The sequence below is a fragment of the Phyllostomus hastatus genome, unplaced genomic scaffold (assembly GCF_019186645.2).
Source record: "Phyllostomus hastatus isolate PE091 unplaced genomic scaffold, TTU_PhHast_1.1 phas_contig_41, whole genome shotgun sequence".
NCBI lineage: Eukaryota > Metazoa > Chordata > Mammalia > Chiroptera > Phyllostomidae > Phyllostomus > Phyllostomus hastatus.
Window position 1 is genome coordinate 3,898,245 of NW_025333876.1, and position 12,123 is coordinate 3,910,367.

Genomic DNA, 12,123 nt, shown 5'->3' on the forward strand with positions numbered 1-12,123 from the left:
AAACCTAACCCTCCAGAACACTCGACTGCCTGCCACATTCCTGTGGTCCCAAGACAGGGCCATGTCACTGGCCAAGTCCAGGTCATGGAAAATGGGGATGGTCCTTTCTGCATTTCATCTAACAGCTTTTAGCTAGAATGGGGGAGAAAAGTCATCCGATCTGGTCTCCTTGTTACACAGATGAGAAAAAATAACTACAAGAGTCAATGTCACACTAGGTCACAGAGCTCCAATGACACAGCAGCCCAAGTCCTCGTCTAGGGCTCTGGCTTTACAGGTGACAAGGAAATGATCTCACTGTGTCTTAAGATGGGGAGGAAGTGAGGAGGAAATGAGGAGAGATGATTCATTTGTGGAACAGGAAAATCAGACACAAAGATTCAACAAGAGTAAAAGAGGGCAGGTGGCCGGAATGAGAGAGGACAAGCACAGAGGTCAATGGCTTCCCTCAGCAGCACACTGGCCTGTTCCCAAAGCTCTTGGGCCAGGAGCAGATCCTGGGGAAGCAGGTTTCACAGACAAGAGCGGCTTGAGGGGCAGCAGGTATGGGAGGACCTGCATGGGACACCAAGGTGGGTGGAAGGCCCCAGCACTGTCCCAGGGAGTCATTCTCCCTGCAACTGCCTTTTCTTTTCTTCCTCAGAGGATTTAACTGGATTTATTCCAAGAAGCTGTAAATCACAACAATGTCATTAGCAAATGATTGCTCAAGTAACAAGTTAAAAGGGAAGGTGCACATTTCACCACAACCCTTGACTCTGCTGGGGCGTGCCTTAAAGCATGGTAAAATAACTCTTCAACATTGCTGTTGGTGGGGAGGGGAGTATTTTTAAGTAGAGAGGAATTTTACAGGGAAGTGGGAGGTGAAAGTTCCTTATCATTCGCATTGTTTTTAAGTTGGTTGGTAGATATGGTGACAGAGAGCCTGTCTGCTCCCATCCTCTCTTAGATGTGGTTTCTGGGTAGTAATAAGCAGATATTCTCCCCAAAACAATAAAAGCCAAGTGCAAGGCATAGACAATGCAATTAAATAGTGTTCTCCTCACTAGGCCTTACGGAGTAAAGCAAGCTAAGGGCCCAAAAGGCAGGATGAGCCATCTGCCTTCCTCTGAAAGACAAAACTTCTGTCCCTTCTCAAAAGTGTGCTGTTGTTTGAGCAGAAGAGTGACCACATTGGGATTCTTCACAAAAGGCACACTGGAGACCAGACAGGCAGGGAACAGATTTTTGAGCCTTCTTAGGGTGGGAGGCAAAAAGGAGTCCAGTGAGTGACTCACTTTCGGCAGAAATGGCCCACCTGGACATGCACAGCCCCGTGTGCCTGTGTGTCCTCAGTCCAGGGAGGGCTTCCACCAGCAGAAACCCACTCACAGGACCCACTGACTAACCCTGGGGGCTCAGTACCATTTTCAAAATAAAGGGGGCAGATTGTTGAATTCTACAAATTAGAAACAGATGGTTGCAAACATCACATGAGAAGGGAGTCCTTTGAGCTGACAAACCGTGACCACACAGATATAGCCCACTGGGGACCAGCCTCCGCAGGAGCAGCTCCCCACGGAAGCCCTGGGGCAAAGCGCTCTGGGCAGTGGTGGGGCGAGGCTGGGCGGGGACCTCATAGGAGATCAACTGCCCATCATTCTCGCCTTGGTCCCTCAGCAAGTGCTGCTTGCTATCTGTGCAACGGGCACTATATTCCTTTAGAAGACACTAGAACAAAAATGCCACAGAGCACTGCTGAGAGGTGCAGATCTGATCGTCCGGAGGGTACCGCTGTCTCAAGTTAGGTGCTCATGCCTACCTTCCAGGGTAGGGGAAAACACGACACTGTGTCCTGGCTTTGTTTTTAGGAAATAGCCTTTCTGTCTCCTTGAAATAATGCGAAACCATGTCCTCCAGTGGCATCATGTGTCAGTACCCCGAGCACGCCAGGCCGCCCCTGACACCCGAGCTGGGACTCCAAAGCTAGAGGTTCCACCAGCAGTGAGACTGCACAGAAGTTCCCCTGCAGCGAACCCCACATTCCAGCCCCAGCACTGCCAGGTTTATTCAGACTTCCTGCTGTCGGGAGATGTGCAGAAAATCAGCAGAAGGCTCTGAAAGCATTAGCTGGAAACCAGGTTATCCCTTCTCATGGGGAGGAATGAGTACAGTGGTTGACACCTACTTTTATTTGAAGTTTTGACAGAAATCTTGCAAGGGCCTCCAACCCATTGTATTCCCTGGTCATTTATCATTAAAAAAACACTTACCTTCTGTGAAATCCTCCTAGAAAAGCTAAGGGAAATCTGTTCCTTTCCCACAGAAATCCAAACTCTAAGTAATTTTTCCCCCTAGTAATTACTCTATAACAATAGCAATAAATCAATCAGTGGTCAGGACTTTAGAGATAAAGACTTCTCTATGTTCTGTTTTGAAGGTTTCTGGATGAAAGTGGGCAGATATGAATGGTATGATTTTTAAAATCATATTTAGTGATAGTTTCACCACTGAAAAAGTCCAGCTTAATGGCCTGAAGGGGTCTGATGTAGGCTATTATATATACTAAATTCATAAATGCCATTCATTGATCAAAATCCTAATATTGACATTTTACTAGTCAAAACTTTGACTCCTCCTTGAAGTGAGTGATGGTCTTTAGAATGGCCCAGGCCCCGGTAGCCCTTCCCCAGGCACCTGGTGGGCCTAGCCATAGTGAAGCTACCATTCCAACAGGATGTGCACTGTGGTCCCCAGTTCACCATGCTAAAGAGAGCCGGCTCTTGGCTTGGGTGCTAGCCTTATGGGATCCCACTAATGGGTGGGCAGACATAGTCAACTACGTCACTTTGGCTCCCTACAGAGAGAGCAGCTGCCCACCTGTGGGTGGCTGCCCTGAGGCACCTGTGGGTCTCTAGGTCTCATACAACTGTAACAAGGAAGGAAGCAGAATGCCTGTGACTGAGTGATCTGCCACCAGGTGGTAGGAGGGGTCCAAAACAGGGCATTCTAGGACGCTGGCCATTGTGGGAGAGGAGAAGACTCCAGGCGAGGAAAAAAACCTGTGCTGGAGGAAGTGTTCTCAAAGCCGGATCTCCACATCCTCCCAGATGTCAGGAGGCCCAGGTGCAAGAACTTAAATTTTTTAAAAACCAGACAGTAGACATTAAACATGGCAACCCAAGAAATAGGCACAGCATTGTGAAAAGGAGGTAAGGAATGACAGAACTGAACCAAAAGTATGGGGGTTGGGAGCAGGTGTTAAAACTAAAAAACCAGCAGTCAAAGTCTGGAGTCGAGGCAGGGCCAGCTCACACCCACGCACCCTCGCTGGGCGGCAACAGTCTGTCTGCCTGGGGGAGAAGTGGTGGGGGGACCTGGACTCTTTAAAGCCCTCCAGGGCCTACATTTGATTGACCCCAAGCCACGAGGAACAAAATTCACTCATCTCACCCCTGTGCTTGACACAGCCAGGGTTTAAGGAAATGCATAAATCCACAATCCTACCCCAGGAAGCAGAGGGTCAGGGTGAGGAGGCTGACAGGGTGATAGAGCTTCAGGAGAGGAATGTGGGACCAAGTTTAGCTGTCTGTCTCAAAGACTGCTGCTTCCATGGGGCAAAAAGGTCAATTTCATCAAGTTAGGACAGAGGCAGAAAGCCTGGAAATCCACCTGAGCACATCTCTGCATCTAGTCAGAGGCCTCAGTTGTAAAGACACTTGACATTTTTCTGAAATCCGTAGCCTACAGGTACTGCAGCTTCTCAGTGGCACGGGCAGGCACTCAGTCCAGCATGGTGGCTGAACCTCATGGTTAACAAACCATGAGGCTAATATTGTCCACAGGCCCCTAACTTGCAAGTAGTGGGGTCTGGATCTGAAAAGAACCTAGGTCATCTAATCCCAAAAGCACTATTCCACACCAGGTGCCAAACAGACTCAAGTTTGACCAAGCTTCTCGCCACTGCCTAACAATTCTTACTTTGTTTGTCACCTTGCCTGAAATCCTACAGATAAAAGACTGACGTGGGATAAGTGACAACCTCTCTTTGAATGCCAATAACCCTGTAAAAATTAACTCAATTAGTTATTCACAAGGTACAGTTGATCAGCATAAACCCACCCACTTCCCTCCAGCCACTGAACAAGGCCCATTGTCTCAGAGGCCACAGGAACTTTATTCGGGACTGAGGAACAGTAGCTACAGTCATTCCTCGGTATCCAGTGGGATTGGTTCCAAGACCTCCTCCCCACCCTTGTGGACAGTAAAAATGAGGAAGCTCGTCTCTTATATAAAATAGTGTAGCTTTTGCATATAACCTATACACATCCTCCTATACATTTTTTTATTTTTTAAGTAATTTTATTTTAATTATTGTTCAAGTACAATTTTCTATCTTTTACTTCCATCCCAGCACACCCATCCATCCCTCCCCACCTCCCTCCCATCTCCACCTGCCCCTAGTTTTTGTCCATGTGTCCTTTATACTTGTTCCTGTAAACCCTTCCCCTTTTCCCCTGAAATTCCCCTGAAATTCCCTCCCCTCTACCCTCTGAACACTGTCAGCCTGTTCTCTATTTCAGTGTCTTTGGTTATATTTTGCTTATTTCTTTGTTTTGTTGATTAGGTTCCTGCTAAAGGTGAGATCATATGGTATTTGTCTTTCACCACCTGGCTTAGTTCGCTTAGCATAATGCTCTCCAGTTCCATCCATGCTGTTGCAAAGGGTAGGAGCTCCTTCTTTCTTTCTGCTGCATAGAATGCCATTGTGTAAATCTTAAATCTCTTTTAGATTACTTATAATACCTAATGCAATGTAAATGCTATGTAAATAGTTGTTATATTGCATTGTTTAGGGGATAACATCAAGAAAAAGTCTGCAAATGTTCAGTAGAGATGCAGTCAGTCATTATAGGCCAAACCAAACTACGTAGTACACGTCAGCAACAACAAAACATTTTTTGTCTAATACTCTCAATCCACAGTTGGTTGAACCTGCAGATATGAAACTTGTGGGTACAGAAGGCTGACTATATTTTGGGTGGCAAAAGCCAACTGTGACCTCAGTGGAGAGTTCTGGAAAGCACATGGAGAGAGCAGAGGCTTGGGAAGCATGGCAGTGGAGGGAGAGTGGCCAAAGCAAATGATTTTATATTGTGTCAGAGATGCCACATCTCTGATAAAACTGGAGGGAAGTGTCAACATCGCACATATAGAAACACTTAAAACGATAACATATGAATGGAAGTGTGCATCAAGAATGGTCTAGAAGGAGAATTGAGGTGGTTATCTCTGAATAGGAGAAGATGAGCAATTTTATTTTTAGCATTTTGGCATTTTTTTTTCTATGAATGTGTATGCCTTCTGAATTAAAGGAAAGGAAATCTCTTTTGATGAAACCAACAAAGCAGCAAGTGGGAAAAAGGAAGGCAAGAGGGCCCACAGACAACTCAAACCCATGTCAAGGGTCCATCTAAGAGGGGTGGATAACTGAGTACATGGGGTTTATTTTGCTTTTCTTCATTTCTGTGCCTATTTGAAAATTCCCAGAAGTAAATGTGAAAAGATATTCATCTAGGACTGACCCAGAAAGCAATGAGGAAACTCTTTCTACAACCCACAGCCTAGGCCAGGATAAACCCACAGAGCTGGAAGCCACAGCTGCCTGGTAGTTAAAGTCTTTTATATACAATAGGATTAGGTTGAACCATATGGAACTGTCGCTATTTGGTCAGTTTTTAACTAGAAAAATGCCCAAGAATAAAGGATCTGTAATGGGCAGTCGTAGTCTCACCCCTCACAGGCTCTGTCTCTAGACACGTCTCTGAGTTTCACTATATCATCTGCAGAACGAGACTGAAATCAGGAAAACAATGTGAGCTCCAAAGAACAGATGTCAGAACAGAGTGGTTCAGAGGCTATTCAAAAGCCAGCAGCCGCCCAGAGAGAGAAACCTGTACACACACACATGTTTCTGTACTACATACTATGAGGGATGCAGTGAATTTTGTCCTGACCTGTCACCTTTCAGCACAACATACCCTAAGGGGCAATGGGGGGAATAAAGAACAGCCAAGCCACAGGTGCCACCCATCAGACAGTACCAGGTGAGGCTGGAGCGTAGGTGTGCGGGGAGGAGCAGGAGAGTCTTGAATGGCCAGATGAGTGATTTACATTTTGCTCAGATATAAAATTTTGAAGCAGAGAAGGGCAGAGAAGGGTCGGCCATAAATTTCATTTGTTTTTTTCCATACAATGGCTTTAGCAGTGCTTAGTTGTCTTGAACTTCATTAAAAACAATTTTGTTAGATTTTATTATGACAGCTGCCATATCACTGTGCATTAAAAAAAGACTTATCAAAATTGGTGAATTTTTGTGAAGCCATTTTAATACTAAGGATGGAAAAACATGCAACATTTTTGGCATATTATGCTTTAATATTTCAACAAAGGTAAAAATGCAACTGGAACGCAAAAAAGAATTTGTGCAGTGTGTGGAAACGGTGCTGTGACTGATTGAACATGTCAGCGTGGTTTGTGAAGTTTCTTGGTACTACTGACATTCTGGCCATATAATCCTTTGCTGTGCAGCTGTCTTCTGCATTGGAAGATGTTTAGCAGCACCCCTCGCCTTTACCCACTAGATGCCAATAGCGGGAGATGCCTGACATACTCAAAATATCCAAATCAATCAAGTTACTGATGAAAATGAAAAACATTCCTTTTATTTTATGGAAAAACTAAACACACTTTTTGGCCAACTCAATAATATTGAGAGGATTACTTTGGTCTCATTGTGAAGGACAGACTGGAGAAGGGAGTGACGCCAGAACTGCCAGGGCTGGTGGGCAGCCTTGTTTTACGGGACCACAAATCAGAAGGCTCACCTTTGAGAACGGTATTTCAATCCAACTAATAAAGCATATTTTGCACAAGCCAACACTACCACCTTTCACAGTCACCTGCCACTTGTTCCCTATCCCTGTGTTTTCCTCAAAAAGCCCTGAGACACAAATAAGGCACACCCCTGTGGTTACCATGGGAATTATCTCCGTGTTGTATGCCATGCACATACCACCCCTAAGCCCTCAATGCCACATTTTATTAGAGGTCTTACTGTCTTATTTGCAACCATACTTCACAGGTGGCCAAAATTTCAGACACCCCAAGAAAAGCTTTGAGGACAGAAAGCAACATCACAGCCTCCTGCTATGGTTCACCACCTTCCCTGTGCTCAGTCCAACAACTACCTGCCTGCCATGTTTCTCTGCTTTGAGATTGCATCTTAAGTAATATACTTGGAGAAAACATCCTGGTAGGCGGTCACAGAAAAGTCTCTATCAGAGAGTAGAATGGGGCTCCATTTGTCTGGAATTAGGTTGAGGCATCAGAAACAAATGGCCAAATACAGGAGGGCCTGTGAGTTCCAGAGCAATCACAGCCCAGGAGAGGACTGCACCAGAGGGTGGGGCTGAAGCCAGAGATGAACAAATGTAGTTACTTCCACTAGACCAGAGAGCCAGGCCATGGCGTTAGGTGTGAAGGAGCCCTTTCTGCACATCACATGGACTCTGCTGGCACATACATCACAGGGAGTGTGTCATGTGCTCGGCTTTCATAGAAGGCTCCAGTGCAATAGCCAACCACAGACTATCAGCCCAGAATGTTCTTTCACTTGACCCCCCAGATCTCAATATGCCTACCCTCAGTTATCCAGACTGTGGTTCACTGAAATTCCCTCTCCTCTGGTTACTGCGTTACCGCTCCATGTCTTTTGTGAATCAGGAGACACAGCACAGGCTTCTGCTGCTTTTCATTAATTTTTAAAGGCTAAAAATAGACACTGCAATTTACACCCCTAAAATGTTCTCTACACAGCCCATTGCCACAGAAAACCACTGTGAGGGCATCTCTTCTTGTGGGGAAGTTCCCTGATGTCAGTCACCTTAGACTCAGGCCACATTTCCCTACACAAACAACCCAATGAAGCCACCACTGGGTGCTAAGGCAGCTCACAAAAAGCAGTTTAACCCCCAGTGTCCCCAAGCAGAAGGGAGCACTCTGGGACCATGCACTACCCTGCGGGTCCAAGGGCAAGAATGCCTCCATGTTGCAGGAAGGATAAATGGATCCTGGAGAGTTGTGATCTTTTAATAGATTTAAACATGAATAGCAGGTGGGAACCACTTTTCAATCCCTCCTCTCAAGGAACCAAGAAAGGTGACCTTGGTGGACCCTCTAAGGTGGCCCCATAAACCCCACCTCTAGTGTTCCTATGAGTGTGGGTGGGGACTGGGACTTCCTCCTAATCAACGGAATATGGCAGACGTATAATGTCTCTCCTGTGACTATGTGACATTATGTGAGGCTGCATGCTGCAGGCTGACTCTCCTTGCCGGCTCAATGAAGTAAAAGGCCATGTAGGTGGCCTCCAGGTCAGCCAGCAGGAGGCCAGGGCCCTAAACCCTACAACCACAGGAAACACCCCTGGCTAATAACCTGAAGGAGCATAGAAGCAGTTTCTACCTGAGCCGAGCCTCTACCTGAGAGCCCAGCCCCAGTCAGCTCCTGAGGGCGACCACGGGGAACTCAGCATAGCACCACTGCACCATGCTCTGACCAGAGGAGCTGCAAGAAGACAGATGTGTGTTGTCATTGCTGCCAAGTTTAAGATGAGTTCTGACTAGGAGATCATGAGTCTGCATTCATTCTCTCTTTAAACCTTCAAGGTTTCAACGCTCTCTGCTTTGGTAGCTGAACTAATCTTTACTTCACCTGAAATTATTTTTTTTTCTTGGTTAAGGCTGAATGACTTGAAAGTAGTTCCCTCCTTCTGGAAAAATGGCATATATTAAATAACTATTATTTCATTTTCTGAAAACTGTGTGTCTACCCTGTGCCACTCTCCTGTACTGTCCCTGCTCTCAGGGTGTTCAGAAGCTGCACAGGAAGACACAAACAACCACCCATCCTACAGCAAATACTGTCTTGCACCCACCACAGGCAGGAGTGGAACAGCGCCCCCTACCCTCTTGAAGAAGGAGACAACATGATCAATCACAGAGTGCAAACAGGTGTGGCAGAGACAGCAAAGCCTCCCAGAGATGCACCATCTCTGTCACCATCTCTGGTCTGTGTGTCTTCACCCGAGAAGGACATATCATGGTGGTGTCCAGTAGACAGACTGTGCCTTCCTCTGACTCAGCCATGGCTCAGGACCTGTGCCCAAACACCTAAGGATGGTCGAGGGCTTCACCACACATTTTGTCCCAGCACTGTCCACCCCAAGATGCAGACAGCCTGACTCAGGCCTCTCACTCAGGTGCAAACCCTCGCCCCCGCCATGCCCCGTACTAGGGAACAGAGAAAGAGGTTCTACAACAGTCTGTTACAACAGCAGAAACACATCGACCACTGCAGCAAGAGGAGGAAGAATGCAGAATGAGCTCACCCTGATTTAAGCACTTTTACTCAATAACTTCTGAGAAGGAAAAGGAAAAAAGTATTCGAGGCTTACAGTGGCTTCTGGCACTCCACGGAATACCCTCCTCCCCTTTCCCTGCTGGCAAGGATCTAATTTTACTGTCTTTGCAGAAGTGCACCTAGTATTTACAAGGTTGCTTCTGACATGTATGAGGGTGCAACAGCCTCAAAAATAAGGTGCTTACTTACAGCCATAATCCCCCTGAGAACTAGGAGCTCTGGGAGCCCCTCCTCCTTCCTTCTATTCAAGGCAGCTGCAGGGAGATGCTGACATGTGGCAAAAGGCAATGGCCAGATCCCCACAAAGTCCCTCTGATGAAGGAGTCTGTGTGGGCTCCTGATCCCTGATCATGTGGGCATTCTTAATATAGCTACACGTTTGGGATTAAGACTATACATGGCCCGAGGAATGTAAGAATGTGAGAGGAGGATAAAAGGCAGGTGACATTCTTTATACAAGCACACACACACACACACACACTTGAAAACATGACCTCCATTTTTTGTGAGGAATAAAATAGTGACAATGATGAAGTCTCTATGTGGTAAACCCATTTTTAAAAAATGGAATAATAACAAAAAAAGCTTTCAAGTATTTCAATAGCAGAACACTTTTTCCCTCACTATGTCCCATGCCAAACCCCAAAATAAGAGTCTAATAAAACGAGCTACTCTTAACTGTACGAGAGATGCACATGCTGAGCCTCGCAGGCTAGCCTTGACCATCCTGCCTGGCTCCTGTGACCCACCTGACACACACTGATCCTTATAGCACCTAAACCACAGAACAAACTACAGAAGAATGCTTAAGTAAAAGAGTGAAAAATAGAAGAAGGAGAGGAATAGGAACAAGAGGAAAAGTCTGAGAATAGCAAAGAAATCGGAGCTTGCCCTTGACCTTAAGAAATGCAAAGTCTCCCATGGTCAAAGGCAGAAATGCAGCCCAATGCATCACTGGCACGCTGTGCACACCACCATGGAGTAGCCAGCAGCTGGTGCACAGAGCACAGGCCCCTCCACATGCTGCTGACAACACAGCACCTGGTGTCTGCTGGCCCTGGCCTTTGTGTAAAAGGCCTTACCATCTGTAGGTATTAAGAGTTCTGCTTGAACAAAATGTAGGAACTTAAGAAACCCACCACTGTGAAAGGGTAAAACCTGCTTTCTGATGAGATGGAAGTACTAGATGATTCTTTTTTTTAAATTTTATTTATTGATTTGAGAGAGAGAGAGACTGATTTGTTGTTCCATTTATCCATGCACTCATTGGTTGATTCCTGTATGTGCCCTAGCTGGGGATTGAACCCACAACCTTAGTGTATCAGGACAGTGCTCTAAACGACTGAGCTACTTGGCCAGAGCCAAAAGTGCTAGATGATTTTTAAAAAGCACAGCAGCCATAAATTTTAAAACAATGACAACTAAGGATTTTGGTTGTTAGTTCACTTGACAAGTCAACAACTGACTAAAGGTCTAAGTGAATAATACATTGTAGCACAAAAGTGATAACCACACTACTCAGTTGCTGATGGGCAGACTGTACCTGGAATGTGATCCAAGGACTTGTCACCTTGTTCCCCGACAATTGTCTGGGTCTTGGAGCAAAGACGTCTCAGGAAGGATAAGCTGGGGGCTTCAGGCTCCTGCAAGGCCAAGAAGAGACATCAGACACAATCTGTTTTGGCCCCAGAATCTCCGTGCCTTGGTTGTCACAAGAGGAATGACTCCATTTTGGCTTGGCACCAGGAAGGACATCCCAGCTGTAACACCAGTGGAGAACCAGATGGACGCAGGGAGGCAGGGGCCATGTAACAGGGACTGAGCAGACACAGGGCTGAGCACCACCAGGCAGGGGCATCAGCAAGGGAATTCAGAAGAAGACAGGAAACAGGACGAGATGGCCTCAGACCCAGCGATCCTACCACATCACTTCTACAAAAAGAAGGCCATATTTTGAATAAAGATGCTATTGTCACACTCATAAGCCATTTCCACAAACCTAGGGCATAGAGGTGGTACCCAAGAACCTGAGGCCCTCGCTAGGGACCAGGAAGGGAAGTGAACCTTTTCCTGACATTGGTATTGAGAACTGAAGTCAGGGAGGGCAGAAAACCTTGTCAAGGGTGTTAAACTCATTTTCACAGGGGCCACATCAGCCTCGCGGTTGCCTTCAAAGGGCCGAATGTAATTTAGGACTGTACAAATGTAACTACTCCTTAACCAGTTAAGTGAGAGCTCGGTGCTACTGCCGGGTAGAAACAAGGTGCCAGGTCGGATAAAACAAGGTGGAGGACGGGAATCGGCCTGCAGGCCTTGTATTTGCCACCTGTGCCTTAGCTGGTTCCTTCAGGAAATAGTCGCACTCCAATCTGTACAGTCAATCATTTCATGAGGGAACCTCCTGTACCGGCTGACACACGGGCACTGAGCAGACACACAGACAGGCCCAACTGCAGTCAGTGTAGGGTGTGCACTGTTGATGCACCTGGTGGAGCGGCCTGCAGTCCCATAAGGAATGGGGTCAGTGACTGGGGGTGCCACAGTCTGAAGGCAGCGAGGTCACACTTCCCTGAGGGCGTGCTAGGAAAGACCTCTCAGTGGCACAGAAAGTCCTCTGCTTTCTCAATCTTATCCTTTCTACTTTGCACATACGCAGTGACC

At 46.5% G+C, this 12,123-nt stretch overlaps 1 protein-coding gene across 4 annotated transcripts in view; it reads right to left on the reverse strand.

Moving 5' to 3' along the window:
* SLC7A1 (solute carrier family 7 member 1) overlaps positions 1–12,123 on the reverse strand; it is a 63,057-nt gene that overhangs the window by 20,726 nt on the left and 30,208 nt on the right. For all 4 annotated transcript variants that reach the window (XM_045844803.1, XM_045844802.1, XM_045844804.1 and 1 more), the window contains exon 2: positions 11,006–11,105. The gene's annotated coding sequence lies outside the window, so the exon portion shown is untranslated. The remainder of the gene's footprint in view (positions 1–11,005; positions 11,106–12,123) is intronic.